Source organism: Myotis brandtii, unplaced genomic scaffold (assembly GCF_000412655.1).
Source record: "Myotis brandtii unplaced genomic scaffold, ASM41265v1 scaffold1077, whole genome shotgun sequence".
In the NCBI taxonomy this organism is placed as follows: Eukaryota; Metazoa; Chordata; class Mammalia; order Chiroptera; family Vespertilionidae; genus Myotis; species Myotis brandtii.
Window position 1 is genome coordinate 1,257,725 of NW_005353666.1, and position 425 is coordinate 1,258,149.

The 425-nt window shown below is 61.4% G+C and overlaps 1 protein-coding gene across 1 annotated transcript in view; it reads left to right on the forward strand.

Moving 5' to 3' along the window:
- RPS6KA2 (ribosomal protein S6 kinase, 90kDa, polypeptide 2) overlaps positions 1-425 on the forward strand; it is a 110,627-nt gene that overhangs the window by 91,809 nt on the left and 18,393 nt on the right. The gene's annotated exons all lie outside the window — the stretch shown is intronic.

A 425-nucleotide genomic window follows, 5' to 3' on the forward strand; every position in this document is an offset into this window, starting at 1 on the left:
CCAGGGCCGTGGCCGCAGGTCAGGTGGGCAGGCGGGTGGCACACCCTCACCTGCTGGTCCCACACCCACTCATGGCCTCTGACGTCACCACCAGCACAACACGCGTCGCTGCTGCAGGTGTGAATAGCCGGTCACGCCATCGCCAGGCCCTGCCTGCGTGTCCCACGGGGGGAGCAGCGTCCCGTGACCTCGGCGCCCCTCCTCTAGCGAGTGCAGCCGGGGGTCCCGGCCGGGAGCCCTGAGCCCTGCTCTCGCTCTCTTTACAGGCCGTTGGGATCTTTATAGTTAGAAAGATCATACGTCGTGGCGGGGCTGCAGGAGAAAAGATGTCAGTGAGGACTAGTGAGGGTTCATGGCGAAAGCTGCTCATTTCTGGGCCAAGATTAGGTGTCACCGAAAAGCAAAGATGGAAACATCTTAGTTAT